The following is a 20,132-nucleotide window of genomic DNA, read 5'->3' as shown; positions in this document are numbered from 1 at the left end:
GTCAACGGAGTTAGATTGGATTGCACTGTGCGTTACCGCACAAAACCCCTCTTAATGTGCATTGGACCCCATCACGAAATGATTGAATTCTTCGTCCTTCCCAACTGCACCTCTGAGGTCCTCCTCGGTCTGCCATGGCTCCGGCTTCATTCTCCCACCCTTGACTGGACCACCGGGGAGATCAAGAACTGGGACTCTGCTTGCCATAAGAAATGCCTCTCCCCCCCTCCCAGTCCCGTCAGGCAAGCCTCAGTGCCTCCTCCCACACCTGGTTCCCCCAAGGCTTATCTGGACTGTGCCTTGCCTCCTCATGGCCCCCATCCTGGTGACACCCTGCCCCGTGCCAAGCTTCACCCTCTGCCCCCCCTCCCCATTCCCACTCCTGCTGTACGGCCTTCCTTTGAGGAAACCCCTCAATCACTCCCGTGTCCTCATCCCATGGGAAGCAGTTACCGGACAAAGAAAGGGGGAGACCTAAGGGGGGGTACTGTTACGCCGAGCGCTCCGGGTCCCCGCTCCTCCCCGGAGCGCTCACGGCGTCTCTCTCCCTGCAGCGCCCCGGTCAGTCCCGCTGACCGGGAGCGCTGCACTGACATGGCCGTCGGGGATGCGATTCGCACAGCGGGACGCGCCCGCTCGCGAATCGCATCCCAAGTCACTTACCCGTCCCGGTCCCCTGCTGTCATGTGCTGGCGCGCGCGGCTCCGCTCTCTAGGGCGCGCGCGCGCCAGCTCTCTGAGACTTAAAGGGCCAGTGCACCAATGATTGGTGCCTGGCCCAATTAGCTTAATTGGCTTCCACCTGCTCCCTGGCTATATCACATCACTTCCCCTGCACTCCCTTGCCGGATCTTGTTGCCTTGTGCCAGTGAAAGCGTTTAGTGTTGTCCAAAGCCTGTGTTACCTGAACTCCTGCTATCCATCTTGACTACGAACCTTGCCGCCTGCCCCGACCTTCTGCTACGTCTGACCTTGCCTCTGCCTAGTCCTTCTGTCCCACGCCTTCTCAGCAGTCAGCGAGGTTGAGCCGTTGCTAGTAGATACGACCTGGTTGCTACTGCCGCAGCAAGACCATCCCGCTTTGCGGCGGGCTCTGGTGAACACCAGTAGCCTCTTAGAACCGGTCCACCAGCACGGTCCACGCCAATCCCTCGCTGACACAGTGGATCCACAACCTGTAAGCCGAATCGTGACAAGTTGCAGATTAACTTGGATTGTTTCACTAGCAAAACCAGGGCTAACTTTCGATACAGCAGGCATGCTGGCAGAGAGAAGCTCACAGGAACTGCTTAACTGGATAAGGCCTGGCTTGAAATAGATTGTTCCAGACCTTTGGTTGGACTAGGGGACTTCTCCCTCAGAACTGTCTAGCAGCTTCTAGCTGAAGCCTGTGTAGGAAAGATCATGTGACCTGCTTTTCATACGCTTACATATTATTTCCCAGAGGTGGCAGCACAGAAAATATAAACCATTGCAAATTCTATGAACTATAGTGTATGCAGAAATTGGGTAACAGAAATCAATATAGTACATGTTAGTGTTAGACATGTGCTGACTCATACCCATACTTGATCATACAGGGGAATCTTACGATCGAGTACATAATAACCTATTCATTTCATTTATGAGTAGATCAGGGACCAGGATAATGCACAATGACAATTCACATTGCTGGTACTTTTTTATTTCCATAAATCTATTCCAGTCAGACGTGATATATGTTGTAATACTTTTTTGTCACATTAGAGGGGTACTCCGGCACTAAACATCTTATTCCCTATCAAAAGGATAGGGAATAATCAAAAGGATCAAAAGGATAGGGGATAAGATGTTAGATCGCGAGGATCTCTCCTGCAGCCCCCCTGTATTTCAGTTGCATGGCGGAGCCATGACGTCATGATACTCTGTCCTCTGTACCGCCCATCAGAGAGATTGCGGGGGTCCCCAGCGGCGGGATCCTCGCGATCTAACATCTTACCCCCTATCCTTTTGATTATTATTGACTATTTTTGACATTAACATCGCATAAGTGATGCATTTATATATAAAGAAAAAAGGTTTGTTGGCAATAATTAAAGACTACGATATACCAAAATGTGGTTTTATAAAAGGTTTTATAATTATTTTGCTGTGGGCACTAAACAACTAAACAATGATTTTCTATCAAGTTTCTTTTGTCTTCTGCACATGTTGAAACATAAAATCACATCATCTTTCCATTATCCACCCATACCCCTTCCCTTCATCCATCTCCTCCCCTCTGTGGTTGAACTTAAAGGACATGCTTTTTTTTAACCATACTATGTAGCTATTTAACTATGTATATGCACCACTTAATTGGTATTTGAAGGTTATTTCCTTAAAAAAATAACATATACCAAATAATGATGCTAATAATATAAAACAGACCTATTACTGAAAGAAACTGTGTTAAATAAGGCAAAAAAAGTTTATATTTTTTGTACACAATAAAATTAAACAATAATAGCCAATTTGGCTTTCTAAGCAGCTACAGCATGTATGGTCCCTTTTATTTGTGTTGCCCGTTTAAGTACATTTTGCATGTATGGGTGCCTTTGTCAAGTGTTATCTTGATGACTGTCTCTTCTGCTGCTTTTTAGTATTGGGCAGGGGGACAGGACCTGTAGCTGCAGGGAGGGAGAGTAGCTCTTGAATAGGAAGCAGAGCATCACCATTGTCTTGGAAAAGGTGCTTTACTAGAACCATGCCTCATGATACCCATGCTGTACCCCATTTTCAAAAAAAAAACTTTACAGTAGATTTACTATGAATTGCATTCCATAGGACGGTGTTTTGTAAAACTTTGCCTGTGTTTGCTGTGCCATGATCTATGTGGCACCTTAAGAGAAGCTGTGTGGTCTGTGGTCACCTTGGCAGCCTCTGCCGTATATTTAGGCCTTTGGCCCTGGTGTAAGGACTGATCATAAAAGTTGTGCCTCTGTTGAATACACTAAAACTTATTTGTTGAACTGCAATGGTCTGCAACATTTCAGAGGGGATCCTTTCTTATAAGCATGAAGAAGGTTCATGTGGATGAATGATCTGTGCTAGTTGACCAACCCATGTAGATTGCACTGTACCTTCTTTCTGGTTAATATGCTATTCTTCTGGTGTTTGATATACATAAGTGACTTCATGATCGAAAAGAAAACAGGATTTTTAAGACCAGTCCACTTTCTCCCATTGATCCATAGTCTACATTTGATGCTCATGCAGAGATTATAGGTGCTTTTAGTAGTGGACAAGAGTCATCATGGACATTTCTAACCAGTCTGACGAGCTATGCAGCCCCATACAACAAGCTGAAATACACCATTTACTCTGACACCTTTATATCATAGCCAATATTTACTGTTTTTTTTTTAAACTTTATTTGTTCTGCAGTAACTCTTTCGTGGGATTGGACCCACCTCTGCTCCCCTCACACATAAATGAACCTTGAGCAGCCAAGACCCTGATGGTTGCCCTTCCTTGGGCCACTTTTGGCAGGTACGAACTACTACATAGCCATATTGTGATGTTCAACTGGTGCCTTATATACTATATTTCTCCCCTTAATAGAGTCCATTGTCATGCAATAACCAAACATATTCACTTTAACTGTTAGTTTTATAGTTGATAGGTGTACATGTATATCCACATGTTGTGGAAAGATTCTTAAAACCACAGCATGTTCAACATGTTGGGAAAAAGCCGTTCATTTTTACAGTATACAATATTTCCACTTTTTAATGAATAGGGTGAAACCCTCTGCAAGTTTGCAGCACAGTCTGCTCAAAATCTAATTAAACACATCATGAAATCTTTACCCAAAAAAGTCTTACAGAAAACATGTGGCCAGTCCACAAAATGCTAGATTGCATTAAATATTTTATATTTTTACAGTTTCTATGTATGCACTTTAATCCCTGAGATATGAGGGATTATAGTTTTTCTTGAAGATAAATAATCCAAAATTTTTACAGCACTGGTAAAACATCCATTTATTTTAAATCGGTTAAAATCCACATAGTACAAAATAAGGTGCAATCCAACATGTTCGAGGTAAAAAACCTCCGCCTCTGATGTGTTTCTGCCCTACCACGCCTTAATAATTACTTAATGGGGTATTCCAGCTTTATACATCATATCCCCTATCCAAAGAAGATGTATGATCACAGGGGTCCCGCCGCTAGGAACCCCCGTGATCTCGGTGCCGCCCCTGGTACTCTGTGCTGGGTGCTGCCTCTGACACAGGGATGTGACATCATGGCTAGTGATGTCACACCACGCCCCCTTCATTCATGTCAATGGGAGGGGGCATAACGGCCGTCACACCCCATACTATAGACATGAATGGAGGGGGCGCGGAGTGGAGGTTTGGGTAGCCTCGGGTCATCCCAGTAGAGCTCGACATTGGTCCAGTGAACTCCTCGTCCCCTCGAGTGTGGCCCCACGTTGGGCAGCAAGTGTTAGGGCTTGGTCTGGTTCTGGTTAAACCGCAATCGTGAGTGACCGTCGTTGTCCTAATTGGAGATAAATGGCTGAGTGCTAGCAAGAGGGACTGACACCAGACACAGAGTTGCTATAAACTCCTCACTCAGCAGAGTTTGGAGAGCACACTGGCTTGCTTTATTCAGGAAACACACTGTTATATAGGGTTATGTAAAGAAAGGGTATGATTCAATGTATAGGATAACTTGTCCTTTTGTGATTGGTTTTGCAGCTATATAATGCAAGCTTCCTGTTTATGTTGAGAAGATTGTTGGCGTGTCTGTTATGTCCTTCAGTTGAAACATCCAATTGAGACATCTTCTTGAGACATATATTTTATTTAGAAGTCGCTTCTCCTTTTATGGTATTGTAAATTTTCTTCTTTACTCTTGTGTCCCGGTGTAGTCCCGGAAACAGGCACCATCTTAGTTACTAGCAATAGCAAGCTGATAGCGTCATAAAGGTAATAATGTTTTTCTGTTAGTATAGCAAGCTTCTCATAATTTATTTAATCAAACATAATCACCATCCTTATCAATGTCACTAGGGGGCGTGGCCATGACGTCACGTCCCCGTCTCAGAGGCAGCGCCCAGCACAGAATGCCGGAGGCTGCACCGAGATTGCGGGGGTCCCCAGTGGCCGGACCCCTGCGATCATACATCTTATCCCCTATCCTTTGGATAGGGGATAAGATGCATAAAGCCGGAATACCCCTTTAAGTAATAAGGGCACTGCCAAACTTATTTTTATGGATAAAATCCTTTAAAATATATTGTCATAGTTTGTACTTGTTTGTGAGGAATAGTTCTGCACTATACCTTTACACAGAGCGGTATGTATTTTAGAATATTAACAGGCAATAATCCAGGGATTTAGGGATGCTATATTTATCTATCAATATCTAAAGTCTGCCCAGTTTCATTGTAGTGTTTTAAAAGCAATAACATATTTGTAGTAAATAAATGAATCATTAAAATGTGAAATGCATGAAAATAATATGAGCACCGGCTATAACTCTGGGCACAAATGTGATTTTCTTTCTTCCATTATATAAATAAGAGCTGATAAACATTTTTATCACAAACTTGACTGCATTATTAGTAAAGATGAAAAGTGAAGCTGACAGTCACATTACGTTTTCTTTTAAATAATGTCTAGTTTATAGACCTTTACGTTGGCCTTATGCCTTCAGCTCAACTGGTGTCACATCTCTCTGTCTGTATGCATCTGTGAATAAATTGTGTAGGGCATTTACATCAGAAGCAGTATGAAGGATGAAAGGAAAACAGAACATTCTGTTATAAGCTGCAACTGTGCATCATCAACTTGTTTTATAGTAATGTCCTTAACCAATATTTTAATATAAAATGATGTCATACTTACCAAAACTGTTCCAACAATGACTTGCACCTGGCACTGATTCTTACTAAAGCAAAATGATATCATTTTTACTTAGACTTTGTCTGATGCCAACAAAGTAATGAAAAATTATACAGAAATAACGTCTGCATAAAGTACCGTATTTATCGGCGTATAACACGCACTTTTTAGAATAAAATTTTTAGCCTAAAGTCTGTGTGCGTGTTATACACCGATACACCCCCTGGAAAGGCAGGGGGAGAGAGGCCGTCGCTGCCCGCTTCTCTCCCCCTGCCTTTCCTGGGGTCTAGAGCGCTGCTGTCGGCCCTTTTCACCCCCTGGTTATCGGCGCCGCTGCCCGTTCTGTCCCCCTGACTATCGGTGCCGGCGCCGATTGCCAGGGAGAGAGAAGCGGCGCCGACAGCCAGGGGGAGAGAAGGGGCAGCGGCACCCATTGCCGGCACCGCTGCCCCGTTGCCTCCCCCCATCCCCGGTGGCATAATTACCTGAGTCCGGTCCGCGCTGCTCCAGGCCTCCGTCGTGCGTCCCCGGCGTCATTGCTATGCGCTGAACGGCGCGGCGCATGACGTCAGAGCGCCGCGCCGTGCATAGCAACAACGCTGGGGACGCACGACGGAGGCCTGGAGCAGCGCGGACCGGACTCAGGTAATTATGCCACCGGGGATGGGGGGAGGCAACGGGGCAGCGGCGCCGGCAATGGGTGCCGCTGCCCCTTCTCTCCCCCTGACTGTCGGCGCCGCTTCTCTCCCCCTGGCTATCGGCGCCGGCACCGATAGTCAGGGGGACAGAACGGGCAGCGGCGCCGATAACCAGGGGGTGAGAAGGGCCGACAGCAGCGCTCTAGACCCCAGGAAAGGCAGGGGGAGAGAAGCGGGCAGCGACGGCCTCTCTCCCCCTGCCTTTCCTGGGGGTATATCGGGGTATACACGCGCACACATGCACCCTCATTTTTTCATGGATATTTGGGTAAAAAACTTTTTTTACCCAAATATCCTTGGTAAAATGAGGGTGCGTGTTATAGGCCGGTGCGTGGTATACCCCGATAAATACGGTAGGTATATTCTGTACTTTAGAGACCATAGTAGCCTAGTAACACTCTATTGTTTGGACCATAGGGCTAGCTTAAGTTCCTTTCATATGGAAATATTTTGGTCAATTATTTACATCAGAAACAGAGGGGTTCCAAAACAATGAAGTGCAATTTGTTTTTTTGTTATGGTTTCTCTTTGTGTATACTCCTCTCCTGGCTTTGGCATACAAATACTGCTAAAAAAAGATACCATAACAGTGGCCAAATAGATCAAACATTAGGTTTCCTTCCTTCTTCTTCTTTTTTTTTTTGTTAATGTTGTGGTTGAGTAAAAGAGTTTTTCACATTTTTCACAAGGGTTGCATCTATGGTATGCAATTCATTGTTACAATGGCTTTCTGCTTTATTTTAAATAATCATTATGTCCATAAGCATAGCTGGAATTTGCTTTATTTAAGGCAAAGTTTCAGTTCATTCTCCTAGCATCTAAAGTCCTGAAGAAGGCAGAGTAGTTTCTTGGTGCCAACTCTGGAACCTTGCACCCAGAATTTGAGGGCATGCCTTTTTATTTGATTCCTAGCTTTGCTCCTGCCCCACAAGTTTTAATGGGGCATTCAATGAAGACAACAAGTAAAATAAATCATTGTGAATGCAGCCCTGGGCTGCAAGAGTAAGACTATGACTAAAGTCCAGGAGAAGCCAGAAACACGTTAAGGTGCCATACATTTTCAAAAACTGTCAGTTGAACAGTCTTCTCTCCCGAGCTCCCTGTACAGCCTGGCACTGACTACTTGTTTGCTCCCAGCATCTCCATGATGGATGTACAGAGCCCTGTACATTATTAAGGTGTCCATTTTAGGACATTGTCAGTCGTCAGCCGTAACTCCCTCAGGCAAATCTCCGTCAGGCCAATCTCTGTCAGGCCAATCTCCATCAGGCGTCAGCTGCAACTCCCTCCTCCCTCCTTTGTCATCCTAAAGTCTCTCATCCGAAACTCTGTAATCCCTCAGACAAAAAACTTTCCTGCTGTGTAACAGAGCCGAGTCAGTGTTGACTCTCTGCTACACGGGTTCTGCTGTACACGCTATTCAATGTCGGCTCTTCTGTACAGACTCTGTAGCACATGTAGTGTCTGTAGTATAAACGTGCAAGTTTCACAGTTTTGACTCTGCTATACATGCTGTACAGCGTCGGCTCTGCTATGCACCAGCAAGTTGCGTCTGAGGCAGAATCGTCTGAGGCATGACAACGAGGGAGTTTCGGATAAGGGAGTTGTGGTTGAAGGATGACGGCAATTGGTTTGAGGCAGGAGGCGGGACGCCGTTTCACCTGACGGAGGACGGAGTTGTGGCTGACGACTGATGGCGATTGGTCCGAGGGAGGAGGCGGGACAACGTTTCACCTGTCATAGAATGAAGTTACTGCTGACAACTGATGATGTCTTAAAATGGACACTATAGCTCTGTATATTAGTCAAAGAGCGATGAGGGCAAGAAAAAAGTTGTTCCAGGCTGTGGCACTTGATCAGCATAGCCCCTCCTCCTTGAAACTTGGCTGAGAAATAAAAAGTAGCTTTTAAACGATTTTGACAACCACCACCAGCTCCAAGAAAGGTACAGTTTGATTTTATACCCTAACAGCTATTTAACAGTGTCTGCAGTTCTTAACAAATAACAGCTGAAATATTTTCTATAACTCATTCTGCAAGGGTTAGTTCTCATGGGATGTTGTGGACTTTATCTGTGGATTATATACACTACCATGCATGTAAAGTAACATTTTACATTCATCCACATGCTGCACATTTTAGTAGCATGTACATTAACTTAAAGTACAGATTTTTTAATTTACAATTATAATTCAATTTATGTCCTATATTGTTCATGTATTTGTTTTGGAGTTTCCCCATTGACTTAAAGGAAATAAAAAATGTTGCAAGTGACAGCTGCACTCCAAAAGATTTCATATAGTTTACTCTTGGCCTTTTGACAAAATACACACATGTTAAATTCCTAACCTACCTTATAAACAGTTCTTTGTTTTGAACTTAAATATTGTGTGCCTTAATTGTACTTTTGAAACAGACCAACTGGGTCTTATATTACTATATTTAGTTTTTTCTATTTCTGTATAAAATAATTTGCAAAAGCCCACTAAACATAGTTACAAAAAATGCATACAGTTCAATGCATTGCGTTTACTGTACATGTAGTTCAATAGTTAAAAAAAAAAACAATTAGTAGAGCTACAAAAGCTAAATATAAATTATACATATTTTTATATAAGCTGTATCTGTATATAAAATGTATGATGCATGAGAGCTATAAATAAATAAAGAATTAATGAGAAGACTGTGTAACATGATTACTCGGGCTTCCTTTGTCTTATATAAAGTTCAGTTTAAAGACTAGAAACCATTTAGTCTAACAAATAGAGAATAATATGGGTATTTAAAATGGTGCAGATAATCTTTTACAATAATATATGATCAAATCAGATAATTTAATCGATCTTTACATCATAAAAAATATTTAACAGTTCAGTGGCTGCCCTGCTTAATGGGTTAGGCTGGGTTTACACATTTAAAAATTTACAAGGTCAAAGACTAGGGACATGTCAACACAACATAATAGTTGACACATCTAGATAGGTTATAATTTCAATTAAATGGGCTTCCCACTATTTATGGCATATCCACATGACTTATGCACATTAATGACATATCCCCTCTTTTCATTTTCTGCCTGGATGTACTTGCTGCCTTACCAGGTGAAGCAACGCCGGGGAACTGCTGTTGAAGAGAGATACATGTAAATCCCAGTGGTGGGATCTCTATTTATTAGGCATTTTTGATATTTATGAGAAATAGTCATCCTATCAATCCCTGGTTGCTTCTTCCTGCTTTTCTGGTATATAATTGATAGTTCTCTACCTATAACTAAATAGGGACAGATCTATCAATCAACAACAGAGGGGAGAAGCTGCCGAAGACCACTCTGAGGACTCACAGTTCAGGTGGCATGAAAGTTATGACAGCTTCCCTTTAGGCTATACGTAAACATGGCATTTTACATAAAATGCAAGAAAAAACATATTTTTGGGGAAAAAAATCTGTGGAAAGATGTTAGCTGGGCTAAAATAGGGAAATATGCCACTATAAACCTATATATTGTTTTTTTGTGGGTTTTTTTCACCATACAGTGGCATTTTTTGGCGTAGTGGCAGTTCTTGAAAATGATAGCATTCTCTGGCTTTGGTGTTTTGTTTTTTTGTTTTCTTTTTTGACTTTGCATCATTTTTTTCTTTTCTAGGTAAAAAAAACACAAAACTGAAAAATGCATGTGTTTTTCTGGGGTTTTTCCTCCCTAATTTTTTTTAACAGAAATCTTGAATCACATAATATAATCACCTGATTTGTAATGAGACAGATGTAGGGGAAAAATTCCAGAAAAATGCCTATAACTATACACACTATTCTAAAGCATCATGCATCATGGAGAATGGGCAGTTTTTCGTGTGCAAATTTTTCAGCCTAAAAATTGCTGTACAAAATGTGTGTCTGATGAAAGCCATTATATGACTCACCCATTGATGTCAGGTAATATATATATATATATATATATATATATATATATATGCCTGTTATACATAAAGGCGATATTAATTGACCACCAATAAGCTAATAGCTGTCTGGCTATGGAGCTGTGAGCTAAATATGCCTTTTATTGCAGATGTCTAAACTCTTATGCCAGGCAGATCTGATAGTTTATGTTACAGAAAAAAAGAACATTTCCTAAAGCACTGGCAAAAATGCATTCTATCAAACAATAACAAATTGTTCTATTGAGCTGTTTAATGAACTATACCATGAGCAGAAGCATTGGTTTTATTGCACACTATAAAGAAATAGGTCTTATGTGACTGAATGAGAACTGTTTTCACAATGCTATTTTTTAAAATATGTATGTTCAGGACATTAATCTTGAGCAAGGCATCATTATAATGCAATAAAATGAAGTGTCAGTCTCAGTTGTTCAAAATTTTGGATTGCTATGGAAGCACAAATGTTCTTCAACAAGAATATTTAATATCGAAAAGTTAAAACTGTTTGTATGCTGCGCATGAGATGAAAAACTGTCAACTTGCATAGGTTGGCGTTTTTTTTCTTGTTTTTTTTTTTTTTTTAATGGAACACGAAATGGTGAGAAATCCCTCACTCACAGTTTATTTCTGTGAGGATAAGGAACAAGGACCTATTATTATTAAAGTGTTACTTGCCATCTCTTTATAATCAATGGGGTCCAAACCCTGGGACCCCCACTGATTCTGAGAATAAAGGATCCATAGCGCTGATTTAGCAGTGCAGCCTCTTCACAGTCTTTTCCTGCACAGCATCTCCCAGCCACCCACTGTGCAGTACAGTTCCATTCAAGTAAATGGCGCCGTATGCACAGCTGACTGCCTAGAAATATCGCTTTGCAAGGAAATCAGCTGAATCAATACTGCGGCCCCTTCATTCTCAGAACTGGTTCCAGAGGTCAGACGATATGTTATGGCTTTATTAGATAGGAATACTTCTTTTATTTTAGTTTACCCCATGTTTTATAGCCATGTTAACATCAGACTATATTTAATAAATAGATTATAGATAGATAAATAGATCAATAGATACTGGAGATAGAACAAAATCTAGTTTAGGGCTCAGGTAATGCACAATGCTATGTATAACGCTGCCTCATATTATTTCCTTGACTTAGTAAAGCTGGGTTCACAGATGTCCGGTATAGCGAAAAATTCTGTGATCTGCGAATGTGATAGTACAGAACTGAAAAGTGCTAAGTCACCTAAGGATGCTTGATTGGCTGACACGCACTCACCTGCTCTCCCCCATTGGTTCATGGGGGGGGGGGCGTGTGTCACCTGACCACCCATACTGTGTTGGAACACAGTTTTATTCGGCGTGTTGCAGGCTCTGACAGCAGGAGGGAGAAGCTGAGCTGCACCCACGGTCACATGTAATTGAATCCCCGATGTGGGGACAGTGCTGCTTTGCAGGGGGGGGGGAATGGGAACAGAAGCCCACAGGTAACATATCAATTATTCACTGATGTGCAGTTGCGCTTGTGTCGGGAGAAGCTAAACTGCGCCGCTGGTCCCTTATAATTGAATCCCCGATGTGGGGACAGCGCTGCGCTACAGGGGGAGAAGCTGACAGCTTCTGTTCCAGTTCCCCAATCAGGGATCGGAGAACAGAAGCTGTCAGCTTCTCCCCCTGCAATTGCTATTCCGGGGATTCAATGACATGTGACCCGCAGGCACAGCTCAGCTTCTCCCCCTGAAAGCAAGCTGTCCCCACATTGGGGAATTAATTAACTTCCAGCCGCAGCACTTGTGCTCTCACAGTGGGAGACATCCTCCCACTGTGGGAGCCTACAACACTGAAGAAAACTGTGTTACAACACAGTATCAGTGGTCACATGACACACGTACACCCCCTCCAACCCCCCCAAGAACCAATGGGAGAGGGCGGCTGTGCGCATGTTAGCCAATCAAACATCCTTAGGTGACTCAGCACTTTTCAGTGCTGTACTATCATTTTACCGGCATCTGGCATAGGTAGCTCAGCCTAGATCTCGACACAACTGATGTCACAACTGATGACAAGTTTTCATCAATTGTATGGCATGCGGCGTCCATTGTTTCTGCACGGCGGACACTGAGCTGAGTTCCCCTGTCTGGTGCCCTCCAGCGTGTCCAACCATCCGGCATTAAAAATTAAGACACTGAATGAATGTGAAATGTCCCGTTCAAATTAATGGGATCAATTCTAGCATCAGTTTCCCTCCGGTGCACGCCGGAGGGAAACTATGCAGGACGCCTGATAATTGTGAACCCAGCCTTAGAAGTGTTGTTGACTGCACCACTGGCTTTTCTTAATTGGGACTCTCATGGAAAAAGGTCATTCTCTATGACAGACTCCTTTTAAGCTTTTTAGTTATGATGTTATGCCTAGTACTCTGTACATGAATTTTCAAACAAATAAAGTTACTTTATTATGTAGGTTTACTAAACAATAACATCTCTGTAAGTAAGGCAATATTAGTATTGTTGTTGTTGTTATTACACTCTGAAAGGTAAAGGGCATGGAGACATAAGGTGAGTGAAGCAGCCGTTCACAGTGCAGTACAATGATAACTTTGTTACTGTACAGTAGGCGTAGCATTTCCCAAAGAGAGAGATTTCCAAGTTGATGTTAAAGGTTTTATTGCAGGCAGGAGTTTCATGTGTTGGAATAGCAAGCATCAGAATGTGTGGGGAACACAGAATGAATTTTGGGCATGGTTATAAGAGGAGCTGATAAGGGGATAGCACAAGATGAAGGTTTTGTGAGAATCAGAGATTACATAAGGAGAGGTATCGAGTGATGAGGTCATAAATGTATGGAGAAAAACAGTGTGGACAGCCTTGTAGGTCATTGTTAAAACTAAATTCGCTGGGCATTGGGTAGCCAGAGGAAGGAGAGGCAGAAGAGGAACAAGAGAAGAGATAGATTAATCAGGCAGTAGAGTTAAAGATAGATTCGAGAGGAGCAAGAGCTTTAGATGGAAGGCCACAGGGGAAGATGTTGTAGTCATCCAGGCCGGATATGATTTAGGATATTGTGGTACTGAGTGGTTTTAAATGTGAGACAATCTTTACTTTATTAAGAAAAGTGTGTGGCTTTATATCTCTTTACTAAAGTGTCTGGCTTTATATCTCTTTACTAAAGTGTCTGGCTTTATGTCTCTTTACTAAAATGTCTGGCTTTATATCTCTTTACTAAATTGTCTGGTTTTAGGTCTGTCAGAAGTTCAAATGCACTGGCAAAAGTGGACAAACCCATAGCCTAGGTAGCTGTAAGATGGTGGAAGCCACTCCTGAAAAGCTCTTATTAAGCTCCTATTATTTTTTGGCATAAAATAAAAGTAGCTCAAAGTTTTATGTTGATTAATTTTGTATGGAAGCTGTAAAACAAAGTTTATGGGTGACCGTGTACAGTACTTCAAGGTAATGCAAAAATGCCTTTCGGTGCAGTATCTGAACCTTTCTGGTCTGGTCGATGTGGCTGACATAGAGTTCCAATGCAAATTATATTTAGCATTATACAGATAAAGGTGACTTATTCTGTTGGAAAAAATAACAATACTGATTTTTTCTGAAACTCAATGTTCTGTAACTGAATGATCATTGTCAATCACCTGTAATACTAGAAATGTTTTTTTTTCTGTTTGTCTGAAATAATTACAGTGAATGTTGCTTTTCATCTGCTTTTTATTGACTATGTCGTGAAATGAAGTATATAACAAGAGAACTACTGTATTTACTACATTCATATGTAAAGCCAATTGCAACTTTTTTTTTTTTTTTAAATATTGGCGTCTATGACTCACAATGCAGACAGGGACAGTCTTTGAAATGTCAGAGCCTTTCAACATTAGTGTCTGTTGTTACTGATCTTTTGTTCTGAGCAGCAAATTACTAACAAGATTGCCAGTGGTTATGCTACATGCACACCTTTTTACATCTAGTGGGGTTATTCACTTTCATTTCCTATAAATAAAATTGTATATTTACTAAATAAAAAAGGGAATCCTATTTTACAGTGTTTCCAGTTTTTTAAATGAAGCCTGCAATGGATGCTTTTTCAGTATGTATATATCGACCAGCTATAACATTAAAAACCACAACTTAACATTGTGTAGGTGCTCCTGATGCTGCTATAGCTGCCATAGACTCATTACACAAAGCAAAGATGGTAAAATCTGGAGCGTACAACATACATATTTATATAAAGTAGTATAAATAGGATTTTTAAAGTAAAATTACTTATATCACTGTTCTGTTCTTTCCCCCCATGGATCTGATCCCTTTTTAGTTTTCTCTCTGAACTATGACCCTGCTGTTGCCAGATCAAACTATAAAATGCTTCTACATTAGAAATATGTTAAATTTCATATACTACATGACTTTAGACCAATTTATCTTTGTGAGAAAACCCCTGTAACCACCTAACGGCCCAGGAATTTTTTTTTTAAATTATATTTCTTTTCCTCCTCTCCTTCTGAGAGCCATATCTCTTTGATTTTTCCATCTACAGAGCGTTATGACGACTTTTTTTTGGGACCTCAATTTTACCTTGTAATGTCAGCCTTCATTTTTTCATAAAGTATTTTACAAAACCAGTAAATTATGGAATGAAACAAACAAAAATGTAATTTAGCAAATTTGTTCTGTTTTTAGACTATTCACTGTAGGAATTAGGTCATCCCAATAACAATATTCAATATGTAAAGGTTTTGTGATTTTTGGACTACTTTTATAAAATTACAAACTTGTTTTAATTGTGTGTTAGTGCTCATTTTTTGCACCATGATGTGAAAATTTTTTTATTTTTTATTTTATTTACTCCATTCACCGTGTAGGATCAATAATGTTATATTTTAATAGTTTGCATACTTCAGTATGCGGTAATACAAAATATTGTTAATATTTATTTATTCTTTATTTATTTTTGTGGAAAATTACGAAAGGGTGGTGAAATAAAGGAAAACAATCACCCATTGACCCGCACTTTAACCCGATACACCGGGTTATAGTGCTGGTGAACAGGAGACCGATGCGGGGTCTCGGACTGCTCTACCTACCTCACTTGCACACTGAGGCGGGCCCATCGAATAGATTTAAATATTCATAAGCACCGTCACATGAGCGCTCAGTAGACATGAGCGCTCACGGCACTGGATCTTATGAATATCTAAATCTAGCCAGCAGGCCCGCCTTAGTGCGCAAGTGAGTGCTGGAAGAAGAGGGACCTTTGGAGGAACGGGGCACCAGACTGCAGGTAGCTATAGCAGTCCGAGACCCCGCATCGGTCTCCTGTTCACCAGCACTATAATCCGGTGTATCGGGTTAGGGTGCAGGTGAACTGATGACCGTTTTCCTTAAAATTTTATCACAGAGGTGTTTATTTTATTTTTAAAATATGTTAAAAAAAATGGTTACACTTTTTTAGTCCTCCTTAGGGACTGTGAGAAGCAATCAATCGATTAAAATCTACTGTAAGCATGCCACATAACAATGGCTAAAACCAGAAAATACAAAGTGCATGCTAAAACAGAGATAGTAGATTAACCCCTTAAGGACTCAGACAATTTAATTTTTACATTTTCATTTTTTCGTCCTCGCCTTCTAAAAATCATAACTCTTTAATATTTTCATCCACAGACTAGTATGAGGACTTTTTTTTTTGCGCGACCAGTTGTCCTTTGTAATGACATCACTCATTATATCATAAAATGTATGGCGCAACCAAAAAACACTATTTTTTGTGGGGAAATTAAAACGAAAAACGCAATTTTGCTAATTTTGGAAGGTTTCGTTTTCACGCCGTACAATTTATGGTAAAAATGACGTGTGTTCTTTATTCTGAGGGTCAATACGATTAAAATGATACCCATTATTATATACTTTTATATTATTGTTGCGCTTAAATAAAAATCACAAACTTTTTAACCAAATTAGTATGTTTATAATCCCTTTATTTTGATGACCTATAACTTTTTTATTTTTCCGTATAAGCGGTGGTATGGGGGCTCATTTTTTGCGCCATGATCTGTACTTTTTTTTGATACCACATTTGCATGTAAAAAACTTTTAATACATTTTTTATAATTTTTTTTTTAATAAAATGTATTAAAAAAGTAGGAATTTTGGACTTTTTTTATTTTTTTTCGTTCACGCCGTTAACCGTACGGGATCATTAACATTTTATTTTAATAGTTCGGAACTTTACGCACGCGGTGATACCAAATATGTCTGTAAAAAAAAAATTTACGCTTTTTGGGGGTAAAATAGGAAAAAACGGACATTTTACTTTTTTATTGGGGGAGGGGATTTTTCACTTTTTTTTTACTTTTACATTTTTTTTACACTTGAATAGTCCCCATAGGGGACTATTCATAGCAATACCATGATTGCTAATACTGATCTGTTCTATGTATAGGACATAGAACAGATCAGTATTATCGGTCATCTCCTGCTCTGGTCTGCTCGATCACAGACCAGAGCAGGAGATGCCGGGAGCCGCACGGAGGAAGGAGAGGGGACCTCCGTGCGGTGTTATGAATGATCGGATACCCGCAGCAGCGCTGCGAGCGATCCGATCGTTCATTTAAATCGCGAACTGCCGCAGATGCCGGGATCTGTATTGATTCCGGCACCTGAGGGGTTAATGGCGGACGCCCGCGAGATTGCGGGCATCGGCCATTGCCGGCGGGTCCCTGGCTGCGATCAGCAGCCGGGATCAGCCGCGCATGACACGGGCATCGCTCCGATGCCCGCGGTTATGCTTAGGACATAAATGTACGTCCTGGTGCGTTAAGTACCACCGCACCAGGACGTACATTTACGTCCTGCGTCCTTAAGGGGTTAAAAGCTCAAATAAAGAGTGTTTCACCAAGAGTTCCATGCAGCATGTCCAGCATCTTTGCAAGTCAGGATATAAGGAAGTCAATCACCACTCCAGAGGCTAGGCTAGGTTGACTTAAAATAGACACACCCAAGGAGCTATTGGCTAGCAAGTCAAAGACTATTAACTGTTCCCTGCCAAGGGAATATAAAACTGGTCACACACAACCAAACCAATAGCTGTGTGTGAACATAGGCCAATACAGACAGGACACACTGCACCATAAATGACTCTTAGAATGTCTAGTTAAATGCACGGTGAAGTGTGACTGCAGCATATAAATCTGAGGTTGATAGTTGGCATTGGAGATTTCTCTGTGCCGGCCATTAGCAGGGGCCATCTGCAAAAATACAGGTTTCAGGTACAGATGGTAGAACATAAGCTATGGTGGACAAAAAGCTGAACGCATACTGCAATATAAAGTAAAGTAGAAACTATGTTGCTATTATGATGGTTGGAAGTGGGAGAAATATAATAAACCATTCACCCATGAAGAAATCAGTGGTTGTGAGATAGGACAGACTAATGGAAAGCAAGTAACATTAAGACCTCTTTCTCCTCATGTTGACAGCTCAGTGTGGGTTTTATTTAAAAGACAAGGTTATAACATATGCTACAAAGGTCTGTTTTTTCTTCTGGTTTTGAACTTTCATGCACCTGTCTTTTAATCTATTCACAAGACTTTAAGTGCCAGTGCGGCTTTTGTGAAGGGAGACAGTATTGCCCTACTTATAAGAAGGATCCAGTTCTGTCTAATTGCACACCTTTGTCCACATACAATGCCTTACAAAAAGATTTTCTCTTCATTTTATGTGTTCCTGTGATATATATGAAGTATGGGAAGTAGCAAAATGGCACTTTTTTTTATATCTTTGCTAGAATACAGAAACTGTGGCAATATATTGTTCAATTCAGACTTGCATGTAAAATGCTCTACTAGTACAGATTCAGCCTGTGATGGATATATCACAGTCTTCTGGAAAGTGACACATAACCACTGCAAACAATTATATAATCGCAACATGTGAACACAGCCTCAAGTACACAGGGGTGAACGCGTGGGGCTCCTCCTGTTGACATGGGCTGATTGTGTTATCGTTCCTCCTTTCCTCCGTTTGTATATCTTGGTGACTATGTATATTGTTTAGCTATCATTTACTCCGTACCTTTATATGCATATACCTCCCTTGTCCTTTGTAATATTGCACTTGCACTTTAGCAGTTATTTGTGTGTTATTTTATCAGGTGTTTTTTTACGACATTGGTTTATTTTTCATATTATTTGTGTACTGTTTACTATGATTGGTAGATCTGCATATTGTGATAGCATAGCACTGTTGAGGTCTCAGAGGAACCCCTGTGATTTTTTTCACCCTTGTCCAGTGGTGACCGTTACTTGTCCCACTGTCTTTGTAGTGTGGCTCTATTTGAGCCTTTTTAATGTTTTTAACTGTGTCTTGGTTTGTTATATGTGATACCCTGTTTAATAAAGGTGATTTTTGTATCCTATATTGTTTTGGGTGTGCATCCATTTTGGCAATTCAGCTTTGTTTCTTCTTCCTATCCCATGTATGTCCGCGCTGGCAACGCTGTGTAATTGGCACACAGGTCCCAGCACTGAGAGCCCTTATTATCCTTATCTGCGGGTGGCGAGTTTTGTACTGTAGAAAAATAAACAGTGCCCGTTCTTCTGTGCACTCCGGTGATGCGATGCGGGCAGCCAGCTCTCACAGCAAGCGCTAGTTCTCTCTTTATGCTAGTACTTGCTCCGCGGCGTAATGCAGTAGTAAAATGATCTGGCTGCCCGGTCTCCTGTCTTCCTAGAGTGCACAGCGGTGATGCAATGTGGGTGGCCAAATCATTCTACTACTGCATTACGCCGCGCATTGGGCCATAGGGAGCAAGTACTAGCATAAAGAGAGAGCTAGCGCTTGCTGTGAGAGCTGGCTGCCTGCATCGCATCACCAGAGCGCACAGAAGAATGGGCACTGTGTATTTTTCTACAGTACAAAACTCACCACCATAAGGGCTCTCAGTGCAGGGACATGTGTGTCAATCACACAGTGTTCCCAGCACTGACACACAGGGGATAGGCGTGGTGGCCGCGGGCATAGCCACGCCTATCCGACTGTCGCTGACTTTCGCTAAAAGCATTTTTTAGCATGATTAAAGCTGCTAGAAAGCATCTTTTTCATCCTGGGGCTAGTTTATGGGGGTTAAAACTCATGACAGTTGCGCTTTAAAGAGGTAGAAGAATAAAAGACTAACTAAGACTTCCTACAAGGAAGGAGAAACCATAGTAAAATCAGCGGGGAAAAGTAGTAGGAGTTACTTTTTTTTTTGATAGGGGAAGTATTATGGTATCAACAGAGATGAATAATGTCTACTATAGGTGAATGTGTAAATGCATTACATAAAAACTACTATATTTTCTATAGAAGATCGAAAATCCTTGTATACTTATTGGCCCTGACTTACTAAGAGTGGAGTGTAGTTTTCTATGTGTTTTTTTTCCAATAGGTATTTTTCCATGGTATTTACTGATTTGGCGCTTTTTCCAATGTTTTGCTATTTGTACAACTGCTCTGAGTTGTCTGGTTTTTCAGGGTTCAAATTTACCAATTTTAATTGAGAACATTATTAAATATGTTGGGATTTTTTTTTTAAACTGTCAGTTGTTGTTGTTTTTTTTTTTATTTTGGTTGCAAATTCCTAGGCACA

General features: G+C 41.3%; 1 protein-coding gene across 41 annotated transcripts in view; it reads right to left on the bottom strand.

The window, feature by feature from the left end:
- PTPRD (protein tyrosine phosphatase receptor type D) overlaps positions 1–20,132 on the bottom strand; it is a 1,959,121-nt gene that overhangs the window by 520,758 nt on the left and 1,418,231 nt on the right. The window contains exon 10 of one of the 41 annotated variants that reach the window (XM_056521458.1): positions 5,878–5,920. The exons of the other annotated variants lie outside the window; for them this stretch is intronic. The gene's annotated coding sequence lies outside the window, so the exon portion shown is untranslated. The remainder of the gene's footprint in view (positions 1–5,877; positions 5,921–20,132) is intronic. 41 annotated transcript variants of the gene reach the window in all.

The sequence above is a fragment of the Hyla sarda genome, chromosome 1 (assembly GCF_029499605.1).
Source record: "Hyla sarda isolate aHylSar1 chromosome 1, aHylSar1.hap1, whole genome shotgun sequence".
Taxonomy (NCBI): Eukaryota; Metazoa; Chordata; class Amphibia; order Anura; family Hylidae; genus Hyla; species Hyla sarda.
The sequence above is the reverse complement of the archived record's forward strand: the minus strand, read 5'-3'. Positions and strand labels throughout refer to the sequence as shown.